Source organism: Manis javanica, chromosome 3, assembly GCF_040802235.1.
Source record: "Manis javanica isolate MJ-LG chromosome 3, MJ_LKY, whole genome shotgun sequence".
In the NCBI taxonomy this organism is placed as follows: Eukaryota; Metazoa; Chordata; class Mammalia; order Pholidota; family Manidae; genus Manis; species Manis javanica.
Window position 1 is genome coordinate 153,769,909 of NC_133158.1, and position 16,501 is coordinate 153,786,409.

At 38.9% G+C, this 16,501-nt stretch overlaps 1 long non-coding RNA gene across 1 annotated transcript in view; it reads left to right on the forward strand.

The window, feature by feature from the left end:
• Nucleotides 1-551: 551 nt before the first annotated feature.
• The window catches only part of LOC140848216 (uncharacterized), a 57,592-nt gene continuing 41,642 nt past the window's right edge, over nt 552-16,501 (forward strand). The window contains exon 1 of the long non-coding RNA XR_012128775.1: nt 552-653. This is a non-coding gene — a long non-coding RNA (uncharacterized lncRNA). The remainder of the gene's footprint in view (nt 654-16,501) is intronic.

Sequence of the window (16,501 nt, forward strand, 5' to 3'; positions counted from 1 at the left end):
ATATATTTTAATAACACTTTATTGATAGGTGATTCAAATAGCATAAAATTCACTCTTTTAAAGTGCACAATTCATTGGTCTTTAGTGTATTCACAGAGTTGTGAATTACTGCTATCTAATTTTAGATCATTTTCACCATCCTAAAAAGAAACCCTGTGTGCATTATCTTTTACTCCTCATTCTTCTTCATCCCAGGCCCTGGTAATCAACCGCTAATCTCTATTGTCTTTCTGTATGAATTTGCCTATCCTGGACATTTCATATAAATGGAAGCATATAATAGGCAGCCTTTTGTGATTTGCTTCTCAACATTTTCAGTATATAATGTTTTCAATTGCTATTCATGTTGCAGCATATATCAGTACTTCATTTCTTTTTATTACCAAATAATGTTCCACTATATGGTATGCCATGTTTTACTTATCCATTTATCAGTTGATGGACTTTTGGGTTGCTTCTACCTTTTGACTATTATGAATAATGCTTCTAACATTTGGTGTACAAGTTTTGTGTGGACATATGTTTTCATTTCTCTTAGGTGTAATTTAGCGGTGGAATTTCTGAGTCATATGACAACTCTATATCAACCTCTTGAGGAACTACCAGACTATTTTCCACAGTGGATGTACCCTTGACCTTCCTACCAGCAGTGTGTAAGGGTTCTAATTTCTCTGTATTCTTCCTCTTACTTATTATAATCTGACTTTTTGATAATAGCCATTCCTGTGGGTTTGAAGTGGTATTTCACTGTGATTGTGATTCCCTATTGGCTAATGATGTTGAATATCTTTTTATGTACTTACTGGCAGAACACTATGCATGATACGATAGAATTTTTAATATGCAAGCTAGCAATACTCATAAACAAATACATAAAAGCCTAAGAAGACTATGTACCAGACTGTTAGCAGTGGCTATAGCTGAAGAATAGGATCATGGGAGATGTTTACTTCTTAATTTCTATAAAAATTGCTTATTTTTATAGCAACATATATTTCTTTTATAATTAGAAGGAAAAAAACACAAAGTTAATTAACCAACAAAACAAAACAACAAAATAAATCAGCAAATAGAGAGAGGCAGACCACCCTTAACCCTGGAGTGACAGAAGCATTTATCCAGGCACTGGTTTCTTTCTTCTTGCATGCAAAAGTGCAGAGGGAAGGTGGTTAAATGACTTTCTGAGCTATGTTTTGGAATGTATTTTCTTATGGTAACAATATGATAAACAGTGGTGAGTTTCTAAGGCAAGCCCATTCTGCTGTAGGTTAGGTGTAAGTTTCTGAGGCTACCTTGTAAATGCAACCAAATTTACTATCAGCTCCAAGGATATAGGTGTTCTAATGTCCAGATGCCCAGCCTTGGGTTCATCCTTCCAATCAGTAGAGAATTGCCTAGACAATATAATGAATAAATATAAGATTTTGAGTGTGAATGTGAGATGTTATGAGATGTGTTCAACGTTTTTAATTCTCTTTCACTATGGAATGTGTCTTTGATTTCTCATTTGTTATCTGGGTAACTCATGAAGGCAATTATATTTACATTTGAATATTGTGAGAAACTAAATTGATAGCAGAATGCATAAACCTTCTGAATGTATGATACTTATTTTGGAACAAGATCAGTTTTTCAAAATATAGAGAAAATAACCAGTTCTTGTGGGAATGAACTCTTTTTCCCAGACATTTATCCTGGAGTGAATATTATGATCTAGATAGAATCCCCTGAAAATAGAAATGTTGTCACATTCTTGTTTATATGTAACACTTATTCATTACAAATAGCAAGAAATGCTAATTTAAAACTAACTCTTAAAAATGGGTTCAGAAAAGCTTAGTTTAGAATTAATTTATAGTTTGAATACTGAGGGAATATTTGGGTCAATTTATTATTACTGAGATTGAAATTTATATGATGATTATGCTGATTCCATCTTTAAGTACAAGGTTACTCTCAGAGGGAAAAAACCAACAATATCTAAGGTTATTGAAATGCCATGCATATAAGCATCCGGGCTCCATTTGAAATTTGCATATGTATGTGGGGTATGGTGTGTGTACCCAGACACCCACCCAAATAATCCTTAAAATTACCTAGAATATTAACAAATAATATCTTTCCCTTCCATGTTAGTGCAGTAAGATCAGTTAGCTAGATGGTTGTTCTGTGAGGCCTTGCAAACATCTTGCTAATGACTAAGTTGTACAGCCTGCCTCCACTGTTTGGAGTCCGCAGCAGTTTGCCCACGTTCGGACAATGAACTAGTGACAGGCTCTAAGGGGAACAGAGCACTTCTCTGTCCACAGAATTCTGGCACCGGGATGAACACATATGCACTGTATACTCTGAGTATTTTTATATGACTCAGTATAAATGTATATATTCATAACCTTATGAGCACATGTCTGTAATATGGAGGTCTAAATAGTTTCATGCATATTCCTCACTAGCCAGTGAGTTCTCTGGTGTATTTTATAAATCCTCTACTATTTCTGGATAGGAAGTACTAACTTTCTGAGGTTTTAACAAATATCATGTTTCACTTAAATAGTGTAGAAATTATCCCAGTGAAAGTACATTTTAAAAAATGTTTTTGATTTTGTTTTATTTAAAAATAACATATGTAATACATGTTCATAGTGGAAACATATAAAATATAGGTAAGCAAAAAGGAAAATATCACACCTGATCCCACCACCTGGAGGTAATAACAACTACAAGAAATTGAATGTATACCTCTTTAGATTTTTTTCTATGTACTTTTATTCATGTGTACCATTTTTTACAAAAATAGATTATCACACAGATGTCTTAAAACCATGGATAACTTTCTACTTCCAACACTGTATTTAATGGCTGTGAGTCAAAGGGTTCTAGTTACATGGGACCAGAGTTTCCTTGCCCCAAAGACCTCAGTCACTCCAGGGCCTAGCCTCTTGAGGAAAGGGGCTGTACCACTGGGCATCAAAAGGTAGCCAAGGGACAGCTGTCTCAGGTGTCCAGATGTCCATGTGAGTGTGAGTGTGTGTGTATGTGTAGCACTTCACAGTATGGAACTGAGCTGGGGGAACAAAGAGGTATGGATTAAAGGCCAGCGGCCAGGGACCCAGAGCCAGGATCTGGGGTTGGATATCCCCATACTACCAATGAGAATCCCAAATTCAATCCTGCTTTCCAAATACTTTTGAAGCTGTATTTTTCAAGGCAAAAGGTAAAATATATTTAATAAATAGTTTGTTAGATTGCTTTTATATCTTCAAAATATTTTGCATATATGCACCCCTATGTTTATTGCTGCATTACTTAAAATAACCAAGGTATGGAAGCAACCAGAGTGTCCACCAATGGATGAATGGATAAAGAAGATGTGGTATATACACAATGGTCTATTACTCAGCCATAAAAAAGAAAGAACTCCTGACATTTGTGACAACATGGATAGACCTAGAGGGTATTATACTAAGTGAAATAATCCAGGTAAAGAAATACAAATACCATGTGATTTCCTTATTTGTGTAATCTAAAAACAAAACAAAACAAAATTAATAAAATAGCAGTAGACTCAGAGACACTGAGAAGTAGCTGGTGGTTACCATGGAGGAGGGCTTGGAACAAGTAGGTGGAGAGGTGGAGGGGGAATAAAGGGACACAAAATTCTCAATCATGGGGATGGTAGCACACCATGGAGAATATAGCCAATAATTCTATAACATTTTTCTATGTTGACAGATAGTACCTGCTCTAGTTGGGATGAGGATTTAATAATGTGGGTAACTGTTGAACCACTGTGTTGTATAGTTGAAACTAATATAAGACTATATATCAATTATATTTCAATAAAAAATATTTTGCTTATGGTAGATATGTGGTCCTCCGTTTATACTTAAGGTGGGCCCCAAAAATGTTAGGAGCTGGCCTGAATATGCATAATCTATGACTTCTAAGTTTCTAGAATATATATTTTGTTTTGCTTAATAATTGATCTGTTCCTTAGGGATGAAAGGGAGAAGTACATAAAAATGCTCATTTATTGACTAGTTAAGATTCAGCTTAATGGTATTTATTGAAGCTTTATCATATTCCACATTCCATTGGTTATAGGGACAAGAGGTAAAAATACATAGCCAGATCCTTACGGAGCTCACAGTCTCCTAGGGATCTCAGGAATGCGAAACTGCATATGGAGTCATAAGTGTATCAGTCAAGTGTGCACATGGGTACAGAAGCCACAGAGAGAAAGGAGGAAAAACCCAGGCAACTATAACCTCACAGAAATCTTCAAAAAAAGTGTAGAAACTGTCCCATACAAGATGAATTGCTGTATATTTCTAAGTAGTTTAAAAATTTTAAAGTTTGTGATAAATTTGGTAAATTGGCCATTTGACGAAGTAATCACTCAGGAATTCATTCTCAGCAACCTATTTTTAACTAACTCATTTTCTTCCTTAAGGGGTCTGAAAAATGCATAGGAGTTTGAGTGGAAAGGAACGTGATGAATTGATGAAGAAAGATAGTCTGTGAGGAGGCAACGGCATGTGTGTGGTCTTGGAGGCATGGAATGAAATGGCATGTTCTAAGAACAGTAGTATTTAGAAAAGCCAGAGTAAAAAGAATCAGGTTGGGAAGCAAAAGTGGACAAAGCTGGAGAGAAAAGCAGAACCACACCCTGGAGGGCTTTGTGGCCCTAGGTCCCATGGAGTTTTATCCTGTAGGAAAGGCAAGCCATTGAAGGAGTCAAAGCCAGGAAATGAGAACATCAGATTCGCATTTTAGACAGATCATTATGGCAATGGGATGGAGGAAGATTTGGAAGTAAGTCCTCTGGAAGAAGAGAGTCCACTTTGTGAAAGCAAAACATCTTTGGGTCTTGATGAGAGCAAGTTCTGGATTCAGGCTGCTGGGAGGCAGTCTGGGTTCCTGCTTCCGCCACTTGGCAGCTGTCTGTTTGGGCAAGTTCCTTTACCTTTTGTTGACCTGGTTTCCTCTTCTGTAAAAAGCAAATCATAATAGCTGTAAAGATTAAGTAAATAATACCTATAAAGTGCTCACAGCAGAGCCTGCTATATAGAAAGCTCCCAATACATACCTATTATTATTAAAACATAATGATTATTATCTTTCAGTGGTTCAAAAGAAAGATGATGATAGTCTGAGCCATCATTTGTATTGGCAGTAGAAATTTTGAGGAGGGGATGGGAATGAGAAAGATAAGGAGTGGTATTGTCAGGACCTTTAGTTGATTAGATTGAGAGATAAGAAAGGGAGGAGATTTCTTTTCCTTTTTTTTATTAAGGTATTATTGATATACACTCTTATGAAGGTTTCACATGAAAAAACAATGTGGTTACTACATTCACCCATGTTATTGTGTCCCCCCCATACCCCATTGCAGTCACTGCCCAACAGTATAGTAAGATGCCACAGAGTCGCTATTTGCCTTCTCTGTGCTACACTGTCTTCCCTATGATCCCCCCCATACCATGTGTGCCAAACATAATACCTCTGAATCCCCTTCTCCCTCCCTCCCCATCTGCCCTCCCAAACCCATCCCCCGTGGCAACCGCTAGTCCCTTCTTGGGTTCTGTGAGTCTGTTGCTGTTTTGTTTCTTCAGTTTTGCTTTGTTGTTATACTCCACAAATAAGGGAAATCATTTGACACTTGTCTTTCTCTGCCTGGCTTATTTCACTGAGCATAATGTCCTCCAGCTCCATCCATGTTGCTGCAAATGGTAGGATTTGTTTCTTTGTTATGGCTGAATAGTATTCTATTGTGTACATATACCACATCTTCTTTATCCATTCATCTACTGATGGACACTTAGGTTGCTTCCATATCTTGGCTAATGTAAAGAGTGCTGCAATAAACATAGGGGTGCATATGTCATTTTGAATCTGAGAAATTATATTCTTTGGGTAAATTCCTAGGAGTGGGATTCCTGGGTCAAATGGTATTTCTATTTTTAGTTTTTTGAGGAACCTCCATATTGCTTTCCACTATGGTTGAACTAGCTTACATTCCCACCAGTAGTGTAGGAGGGTTCCCCTTTCTCTGCATACTTGCCAACATTTGCTGTTCTTAGTCTTTTTGATACTGGCCATCCTAACTGGTGTGAGGTGATATCTCATTGTGGTTTTTATTTGCATTTCCCTGATAATTAGTGATGTGGAGCATCTTTTCATGTGCCTGTTGGCCATCTGAATTTCTTCTTTGGAGAATTGTCTGTTCATATCCTCTACCCATTTTTTAATTGGGCTATTTACTTTTGGGTGTTGAGGCATGTGACTTCTTTATATATTTTGGATGTTAACCCGTTGCCAGATATGTCATTTACAAATACAGTCTCCCATACTGTAGGATGCCTTTTTGTTCTGTTGGTGGTGTCCTTTGCTGTACAGATGCCTTTTAGTTTGATGTAGTCCCATTTGTTCATTTTTGCTTTTGTTTCCCTTGCTTAAGGACATGCATTCAGACAAAAGTTGCTCATGTTTCTATTCAGGAGATTTTTGCCTATGTTGTCTTCTAAGGGTTTTATGGTTTCATGACTTATATTAGGTCTTTTTTTTTTTTCTTCTTCATATCAATATCTATTTTTATCTATCTATCTATTTATTTATTTATTTATTTTGAGAGGGCATCTCTCATATTTATTGATCAAATGGTTGTTAACAACAATAAAATTCTGTATGGGGGGGTCAATGCTCAATGCACGATCATTAATCCATCTCAAGCCTAATTCTCATCAGTCTCCAATCTTCTGAAGCGTAACGAACAAGTTCTTACATGGTGAACGAATTCTTACATAGTGAATAAATTCTTACATGGTGAACAGTACAAGGGCATTCATCACAGAAACTTTCAGTTTTGATCACGCATTATGAACTATAAACAATCAGGTCAAATATGAATATTCGTTTGATTTTTAAACTTGATTTATATGTGGATCCCACATTTCTCCCTTTATTATTATTATTATTTTTATTTTTAATAAAATGCTGAAGTGGTAGGTAGATGCAAGATAAAGGTAGAAAACATAGTTTAGTGCTGTAAGAGGGCAAATGTAGATGATCAGGTGTGTGCTTATGGACTAAGTATTAATCCAAGCTAGACAAAGGCAGCAAAACATCCACGGATGTAGAAGATTTCTCTCAAAATAGGGGGGGGTGAGGTTCTGAGCCTCATCTCTGTTGATCCCCAATTTCTCACCTGCGACTGTGCCTATCTTAGGTTGTTCCTCCCTTGAGGAATCTTACCCATCTCTGGCTAACCAGTCATCTTCCGGGGGCCATACAGGGAAATGTAAAGTTGGTAAGTGAGAGAGAAGCCATATTGTTTGAAAAGGTTAGCTTTTTACTTCTTTGCAGATTTATGCCCTGTGGCTTCTATGCCCAGCACTTGTCTCAAGGTATGTTTACCACCTGGAGGAATTATGATACTCGGTAAATTTGATATGAGGCACGAATTCTATTTAAGGGTTGTAATTAGGAAGGAAGAAGAAAAGCTATAGAGGTAGCATATAGAAGAAAACATGGGAGGATTGATTATTTCTTTGACATATCTTCTTGTAGAGTACCTTAAGCATGTATAGGTTTTAAACTACTAACTAACTTGTGCTCACATATTAACATAATAGGAATACGGTGGCATAAACAAAGCAAATCTATAATTACCATCCATCTCCAGTGAAGCCAAGAAAACCATTTAGGTACCCTAGGCATTTGTGAAAATTTGTCTATGATATGATGGATATTGTCCAACTGTACTTGAACAGTCTGAGAGAAATCAGACAAATTAAAGCAACCCATTTCTGGGATCTGTTCACATCCCATATGTTCTTTTAACTGTCTATAGTCTATAGTGATAAGATTTTGGAGTGCTACAACTTGCACCCCTCCCAACTCCTGGTTGAGTTCCAACAGTACAGATCCGGTCAAATTCGTTGTCTCACTGTATGCACATGCCAGCCTAGACATCTCCCTCTTCATTCCAATGGCAAGTCCAGGAAATGGTGGGGTGGATGCAGCCACAACCGCAGCATCGTCCGGATCCCTGTGGAGGCCTTTTGATGATCATCCTCTGGCACAAGTCCTCCAGAGAGTGCTGATGCCGGAAGCTCCTCCTCATATCGTATCTTAGTTCATTTTCTGGGTAGCCAAGCTAGGCCTTAATCTTCTGCATAGAAACAAACAGACCCTTTGCCCACACTTTGACATGCCCTCTATACCACTGTGTAGAACTCATTGGAGGTCAGCACACAGGAACTGCTTTTTTTTTTTTTTATTAAGAGAAAGGAATATTATCAGAAAAGAGTACCTCCATAGCTGATCATCTGACACCCTTTAAGTGATCAACATTAAGGATATTTAAAGCATGTGTTATCTTTGATTTACCAACAGTTTTATCCTATCAAGGAGTAATCCCCCTTTTCTTTCTTTCTTTCTTTTTTTTTTTAATCTTTAATCTACACTTACATGAAGAATACTATGTTTACTATGCTCTCCCCTATATCAGGTCCCCCCTAAAAACCACATTACAGTTACTGTCCATCAGCTTAGCAAAATGTTGTAGAATAACTACTTGTCCTCTCTGTGTTGTACAGCCCTCTCTCCCCTTTCTCCCTCCCCCCATGCATGCTAATCTTAATACCCCCTTCTTCTTCCCCTCCCTTATCCCTTCCTGCCCACCCATCCTCCCCAGTTCCTTTCCCTTTGGTACCTGTTAGTCCATTTTTGGGTTCTGTAATTCCGCTGCTGTTTTGTTCCTTCAGTTCTTATACTCCTCAGATGAGTGAAATCATTTGGTATTTCTCTTTCTCCACTTGGCTTATTTCACTGAGCATAATACTCTCCAGCTCCATCCATGTTGCTGCAAATGGTTGGATTTTTCCATTTCTTATGGCTGAGAAGTATTCCATCATGTATATGTACCACATCTTCTTTATCCATTCATCTACCAATGGACATTTAGGTGGCTTCCAATTCTTGGCTATTGTAAATAGTGCTGCGATAAACATAGGGGTGCATCTGTCTTTCTCAAACTTGATTGCTGCGTTCTTAGGGTAAATTCCTAGGAGTGGAATTCCTGGGTCAAATGGTAGGTCTGTTTTGAGCATTTTGATGAACCTCCATACTGCTTTCCACAATGGTTGAACTAATTTACATTCCCACCAGCAGTGTAGGAGGGTTCCCCTTTCTCCACAGCCTCACCAACATTTGTTGTTGTTTGTCTTTTGGATGGCAGCTATCCTTACTGGTGTGAGGTGATACCTCATTGTAGTTTTAATTTGCATTTCTCTGATAATTAGCAATGTGGAGCATCTTTTCATGTGTCTGTTGGCCATCTGTATTTCTTTTTTAGAGAACTGTCTGTTCAGTTCCTCTGCCCATTTTTTAATTGGGTTATTTGTTTTTTGTTTGTTGAGGCGTGTGAGCTCTTTATATATTCTGGACGTCAAGCTTTTATCGGATCTGTCATTTTCAAATATATTCTCCCGTACTGTAGGGTTCCTTTTTGTTCTATTGATGGTGTCTTTCGCTGTACAGAAGCTTTTCAGCTTAATGTAGTCCCACTTGCTCATTTTTGCTGTTGTTTTCCTTGCCCAGGGAGATATGTTCAAGAAGAGGTCACTCATGTTTATGTCTAAGAGGTTTTTACCTATGTTTTTTTCCAAGAGTTTAATTGTTTCATGACTTACATTCAGGTCTTTGATCCATTTTGAGTTTACCTTTGTATATGGGGTTAGACAATGGTCCAGTTTCATTCTCCTACATGTAGCTGTCCAGTTTTGCCAGCACCATCTGTTGAAGAGACTGTCATTTTGCCATTGTATGTCCATGGCTCCTTTATCAAATATTAATTGACCATATATGTTTGGGTTAATTTCTGGAGTCTCTAATCTGTTCCACTGGTCTGTGGCTCTGTTCTTGTGCCAGTACCAAATTGTCTTGATTACTATGGCTTTGTAGTAGAGCTTGAAATTGGGGAATGAGATCCCCCCTACTGTATTCTTCTTTTTCAGGATTGCTTTGGCTATTCGGGGTCTTTGGTGTTTCCATATGAATTTTTGAATTATTTGTTCCAATTCATTGAAGAATGTTGCTGGTAATTTGAGAGGGATTGCATCAAATCTGTATATTGCTTTGGGCAGGATGGCCATTTTGACGATATTAATTCTTCCTAGCCATGAGCATGGGATGAGTTTCCATTTGTTGGTGTCCCCTTTAATTTCTCTTAAGAGTGACTTGTAGTTTTCAGAGTATAAGTCTTTCACTTCTTTGGTTAGGTTTATTCCTAGGTATTTTATTCTTTTTGATGCAATGGTGAATGGAATTGTTTTCCTGATTTCTCTTTCTATTGATTCATTGTTAGTATATAGGAAAGCCACAGATTTCTGTGTGTTAATTTTGTATCCTGCAACTTTGCTGTATTCCGATATCAGTTCTAGTAGTTTTGGAGTGGAGTCTTTACGGTTTTTTATGTGCAGTATCATATCATCTGCAAATAGTGACAGTTTAACTTCTTCTTTACCAATCTGGATTCCTTGTATTTCTTTGTTTTGTCTGATTGCCGTGGCTAGGACCTCCAGTACTATGTTAAATAACAGTGGGGAGAGTGGGCATCCCTGTCTGGTTCCCGATCTCAGAGGAAATGCTTTCAGCTTCTCGCTGTTCAGTATAATGCTGGCTGTGGGTTTATCATATATGGCCTTTATTATGTTGAGGTACTTGCCCTCTATTCCCATTTTGCTGAGAGTTTTTATCATGAATGGATGTTGAATTTTGTCAAATGCTTTTTCAGCATCTATGGAGATGATCATGTGGTTTTTGTCTTTCTGTTTGTTGATGTGGTGGATGATGTTGATGGATTTTCGAATGTTGTACCATCCTTGCATCCCTGGGATGAATCCCACTTGGTCATGGTGTATGAACCTTTTGATATACTGTTGAATTCTGTTTGCTAATATTTTATTGAGTATTTTTGCATCTACATTCATCAGGGATATTGGTCTGTAATTTTCTTTTTTGGTGGGGTCTTTGCCTGGTTTTGGTATTAGGGTGATGTTGGCTTCATAGAATGAGTTTGGGAGTGTTCCCTCCTCTTCTATTTTTTGGAACACTTTAAGGAGAATGGGTATTATGTCTTCTCTGTGTGTCTGATAAAATTCCAAGGTAAATCCGTCTGGCCCTGGGGTTTTGTTCTTGGGTAGTTTTTCGATTACTGTTTCAATTTCTTCGCTCGTAATTGGTTTGTTTAACTTTTGTGTTTCTTCCTTGGTCAGTCTTGGAAGGTTGTATTTTTCTAGAAAGTTGTCCATTTCTTCTAGGTTTTCCAGCTTGTTGACATATAGGTTTTCATAGTAGTCTTTAATAATTCTTTGTATTTCTGTGGGTCTGTCGTGATTTTTCCATTCTCATTTCTGATTATGTTGATTTGTGTTTATACTCTTTTTATCTTAATAAGTTTGGCTAGAGGCTTATCTATTTTGTTTATATTCTCGAAGAACCAGCTCTTGGTTTCGTTGATTTTTGCTATTGTTTTATTCTTCTCAATTTTGTTTATTTCTTCTCTGATCTTATTATGTCCCTCCTTCTGCTGACTTTAGGCCTCATTTGTTCTTCTTTTCCCAGTTTCGATAGTTGTGATGTTAGACTATTCATTTGGGATTGTTTTTCCTTCTTCAGGTGTGCCTGGATCGCTATGTACTTTCCTCTTAAGACTGCTTTCGCTGCATCCCACAGAAGTTGTAGCTTTGTGTTCTTGTTGTCATTTATTTCTATATATTCCTTGATCTCTATTTTGATTTGTTCATCGATCCATTGATTATTTAGAAGCATGTTGTTAAGCCTCCATGTGTTTGTGAGCCTTTTTATTTTCTTTGTAGAATTTATTTTTACTTTTATACCTTTTTGGTCTGAAAAATTGGTTGGTACAATTTCAATATTTTGGAATTTACTGAGGCTCTTTTTGTGGGCTGGTATGTGGTCTATTCTGGAGAATGTTCCATGTGCACTTGAGAAGAATGTATATCCTGTTGCTTTTGGATGTAGAGTTCTATAGATGTCTGTTAGGTCCATCTGTTCTAGTGTGTTGTTCAATGCCTGTGTGTCCTTCTTTTCTGCCCGGTGGATCTATCCTTTGGGGTGAGTGGTGTGTTGAAGTCTCCTAAGATGAATGCATTGCAGTCTATTTCCCTCTTTAGTTCTGTTAGTATTTGTTTCACAAATGCTGGTGCTCCTGTGTTGGGTGCATATAAATTTAGAATGGTTATATCCTCTTGTTGGACTGAGCCCTTTATCATTATGTAGTGTCCTTCTTTATCTCTTGTTACTTTCTTTGTTTTGAAGTCTGTTTTGTCTGATATTAGTACTGCAACCCCTGCTTTCTTCTAACTGTTGTTTGCCTGAAATATGTTTTTCCATCCCTTGACCTTTAGTCTGTGTTTGTCTTTGGGTTTGAGGTGAGTTTCTTGTAAGCAGCATATAGATGGGTCTTGCTTTTTTATCCATTCTATTACTCTGTGTCTTTTGATTGGTGCATTAAGTCCATTTACATTTAGGGTGACTATTGAGAGATATGTACTTATTGCCATTGCAGGCTTTAGATTCATGGTTACCAAAGGTTCAAGGTTAGCTTCTTTAGTATCTTACTGCCTAACTTAGCTCGCTTATTGAGCTGTTATATACACTGTCTGGAGATTCTTTTCTTCTCTCCCTTCTTATTCCTCCTCCTCCATTCTTCATATGTTGTGTGTTTTGTTCTGTGCTCTTTTTAGGAGTGCACCCATGTCGAGCAGTCCCTGTAGGGTGCCCTGTAGAGGTGGTTTGTGGGGATCAAATTCCCTTAGCTTTTGCTTGTCTGGGAATAGTTTAATCCCACCATCGTATTTAAATGATAGTCGTGCTGGATACAGTATCCTTGGTTCAAGGCCCTTCTGTTTCATTGCATTAAATATATCATGCCATTCTCTTCTGTCCTGTAGGGTTTCTGTCGAGAAGTCTGATGTTAGCCTGATGAGTTTTCCTTTATAGGTGACCTTTTTCTCTCTAGCTGCCTTTAAAACTCTTTCCTTGTCCTTGATCCTTGGCATTTTAATTATTATGTGTCTTGGTGTTGTCCTCCTTGGATCCTTTCTGTTGGGGGTTCTGTGTAATTCCGTCGTCTGTTCAATCATTTCCTCTCCCAGTTTGGGGAAGTTTTCAACAATTATTTCTTCAAAGAGACTTTCTATCCCTTTTCCTCTTTCTTCTTCTTCTGGTACCCCTATAATACGAATATTATTCCTTTTGGATTGGTCACATAGTTCTCTTAGTGTTGTTTCATTCCTGGAGATCCTTTTATCTTTCTCTATGTCAGCTTCTATACGTTTCTGTTCTCTGGTTTCTATTCCTTCAATGGCCTCTTGCATCTTATCCATTCTGCTTATAAATCCTTCCAGGGATTGTTTCACTTCTGTGATCTCCTTCCTGACATCTGTGATCTCCCTCTGGACTTCATCCCATTGCTCTTGCATTTTTCTCTGCATCTCATCCCATTGCTCTTGCATTTTTCTCTGCATCTCTGTCAGCATGTTCATGATTTTTATTTTGAATTCTTTTTCAGTAGGACTGGTTAGGTCTGTCTCCTTCACAGGTGTTGTCTCTGTGATCTTTGTCTGCCTGTAGTTTTGCCTTTACATGGTGATAGAGATAGTTTGCAGAGCTGGTACGAGTGATTGCTGGAAGAGCTTCCCTTCTTGTTGGTTTGTGGCCTTCCTCTCCTGGGAGAATAGCGACCTCTAGTGGCTTATGCTTGTCAGCTGTGCACAGACAGGGCTTCAGCTACCTCCCCATTTACTATGGAGTTTATCTCCGCTGTTGCTGTGGGTATGGCCTGGATGGGGCTGCTCCTCCAAAATGGTGGAGCCCCGTTGGAGGGGGAGCGGCTGGGAGGCTATTTATCTCCGTAAGGGGCCTCTGTTCTCCCTGTTTCCCAGGGGGTTAGAGTGCCCAAAGATCCCCAGATTCCCTGCCTCTGGTCTAAGTGTCCTATTCTGCCCCTTTAAGACTTCCAAAAAGCACTCTCCAAACCAAAACAACAACAGCAACAACGAAAGCAGAAAAAGAAAAAAAAAAAAAGAAAAAATGCGCGATTTTCTTTGTCCTCAGGCGCCTGTCCCAGGCACCCGCCCACCAGTCCTGTTGCTCTGCCTCCCTGGCACTGGGGTCCCTGTCCCCCTAAGGCCTCCAAAAAGCACTCGCCAAAAAGAAAAAAAAAGGGAGAAAAGCACGATTTTCTTTGTCCTCAGGCGCCAGTCCCAGGCACCCGCCCACCGGTCTTGCTGCCCTGCCTCCCTGGTATTGGGGTCCCTGTCCCACCAAGGCTTCCAAAAAGCACTCACCAAAAAAAAGGGGAAAAACACGTGATTTTCTTTGTCCTCAGGTGCTGGCCCCAGGCCCCTGCCCACCGGTTCCGCCGACCTGACTCCCTAGTATTGGGAAAAACTCGACATTTTCTTTGGCCCCAGGTGCCGGTCTCAGGCACCCACTCACCAGTCTTGCTGCCCTGTTTCACTGGTATTGGGGTCCCTGTCCCTTTAAGGCTTCCAAAAAGCACTCGCCAACATGAAAAAAAAAAGGGGGAAAAATGCGTGATTTTCTCCGTCCTCAGGCGCCGGTCCCAGGCACCCGCCCACCAGCCCCACCACCCTGCCTCCCTGGCATCCGGGTCCCTGTCCCTTTAAGGCTTCCAGAAAGCACTCACCAAAAAAAAGGGAAAAAAGTGCGATATTCTTTGTCCTCAGGTGCCAGTCCCAGGCACCCGCTCACCGGTCCTGCTGCCCTGCCTCCCTAGCACCGGGGTCCCTGTCCCTTTAAGGCTTCCAAAAAGCACTCACCAAAAAAAAACCGCTCTGTTTTCTTTCCACCCACCCGGAGCCGGGGGGAGGGGCGCTCCGGTCCCGCCGGGCCGGGGCTTGTATCTTACCCCCTTTGCAAGGTGCTGGGTTCTTGCAGGTGTGGATGTGGTCTGGATGTTGTCCTGTGTCCTCTGGTCTCTATTTTAGGAAGAGTTTTCTTTGTTATATTTTCATAGATCTATGTGTTTTTGGGAGGAGATTTCCACTGCTCTACTCACGCTGCCATCTTGGCTCCCTCAATCTACATTAGGTCTTTGATCCATTTCAAGTTTACTTTTATGTATGGGGTTAGACAGTGATCCAGTTTCATTCTCTTGCATGTAGCTGTCCAGTTTTGCCAACACTAGTTGTTGAAGAGGCTGTCATTTCACCATTGTATGTCCATGGCTCCTTTATCATATATTAATTGACCATATATGCTTGGGTTTATATCTGGGCTCTCTAGTCTGTGGGTCTGTTCTTGTGCCAGTACCAAATTGTCTTGATTACTGTGGCTTTGTAGTAGAGCTTGAAGTCAGGGAGCATAATCCCCCCAGCTCTATTCTTCCTTCTCAGGATTGCTTTGGCTATTCAGGGTCTTTTGTGGTTCCATATGAATTTTAGAATATTTCCTCTAGTTCATTGAAGAATGATGTTGGTATTTTGATAGGGATTGCATTGAATCTGTAGATTGCTTTAGGTAGGATGGCCATTTTGACAATATTAATTCTTCCTATCCATGAGCATGGGATGTGTTTCCATTTATTGTTATCTTCTTTAATTTCTCTCATGAGTGTCTTGTAGTTTTCAGAGTATAGGTCTTTTCACTTCATTAGGTTTATTCCTAGGAGTTTTATTCTTTTCGATGCAGTTGTGAATGGAATTGTTTTCCTGATTTCTCTTTCTGCTAGTTCATCATTAGTGTATAGGAATGCGACATATTTCTGTGTATTAATTTTGTATCCTACAACTTTGCTGAATTCAGATATTATATCTAGTAGTTTTGGAGTGGATTCTTCAGGGTTTTTTATGTACAATATCATGTCATCTGCAAACAGTGACAGTTTAACTTTTTCTTTACCAATATGGATACCTTTTATTTCTTTGTGTTGTCTGATTGCCATGGTGAGGACCTCCAGAACTATGTTGAATAAAAGTGGGGAGAGTGGGCATCCTTGTCTTGTTCCCAATCTTAAAGGAAAAGCTTTTAGCGTCTCACTGTTAAGTATGATGTTAGCTGTGGGTTTGTCATATATGGCCTTTATTATGTTGAGGTACTTGCCCTCTATACCCATTTTGTTGAGAGTTTTTCATGAATGGATGTTGATTTTGTTGAATGCTTTTTCAGCATCTATGGAGATGATCATGTATTTTTTGTTCTTCTTTTTGTTGATGTGGTGGATGATGTTGATGGATTTTTGAATATTGTACCATCCTTGCATCCCTGGAATAAATCCCACTTGTTCATGATGGATGATCTTTTTGATGTATTTTTGAATTTGGTTTGCTAATATTTTGTTGAGTATTTTTACATCTATGTTCATCAGTGATATTGGTCTGTAATTTTCTTTTTCTGTGATGTCTTTGCTTGGTTTTGGTATTAGGGTGATGCTGGCCTCATAGAATGA